Source organism: Asparagus officinalis, chromosome 7, assembly GCF_001876935.1.
Source record: "Asparagus officinalis chromosome 7, Aspof.V1, whole genome shotgun sequence".
Taxonomy (NCBI): domain Eukaryota; kingdom Viridiplantae; phylum Streptophyta; class Magnoliopsida; order Asparagales; family Asparagaceae; genus Asparagus; species Asparagus officinalis.
In genome coordinates, this window is record NC_033800.1 from 131,718,447 (window position 1) to 131,719,410 (window position 964).

Consider the following 964-nt stretch of genomic DNA (forward strand, 5'->3'; position numbering starts at 1 on the left):
ATATATATATATAGAGAGAGAGAGAGAGACTTATGTCAACTTAAGTGGACCATCCACCAAAGTTTCTATCCATTGATGAAAAGTCTCTTCATATGATGCACGGATCTCTAGGTATCATCAATGGATAGAAACTTTGGTGGATAGTCCACTTAAGTTGAGATAAGTTTTACTATATATATATATATATATATGGCACACATAATGTACATACAAATTATACACACATATAAACATGCATACATATAAATAAATAAATAATTATGCATGTTTGTGTGTTTGATGTGTGGTAAAGTTCCTTGGCATGTTTATAGACCTAATTAATTTGTGAGCTTTATTTATATTCTCAGGTTGAAGAAGGATTCTCCATGACAGTGAAGGATCTTGCTGAGAAGATTAGATCAATTTTTCATCAGCTCAACTGGTAACTAAACTATCTATATGAATCAATATGCAGAATATGCATAAAGATGTCAACAAGAATTTGTAACCCTAGTTGTTATCTTTGTTACTTTCTCTTCGCAGATGGATCGAAGGGATTTTCCTCGCAATAGCTCTCACTCTTTTGATTTCACCTCGACTCTACACTTGTTTTTTCTGCATATGTGCATGGTTTGCCTCCTGTATATATATGTTAATTCGTTGTTGTTTTTTCTCCTTGCACTTCTCCTTTTTTTCACGTGATTTTTATCACGTTTTAAGGAGAATTAGGAGTTCTTGTTTTCTCTATCTTTCTGGTCCTAGCTATATCTTTTTTTTTTTTTGACATCTTTGTACTTCATTTTCCCTCAATATGCATGGATTGAGGAGATGTTTTATTGTTGAGGAATACTTGAACACAATATCTTGCATGTATGGGCCACTTAAGGATGTATAAGGACAACTCTGTGTGTTTTTTTCAACTACTTATATAATATGCTTTAGTTTGTCGTTGAAAAGATATCGTCTTGGTGGCATGCATTACATA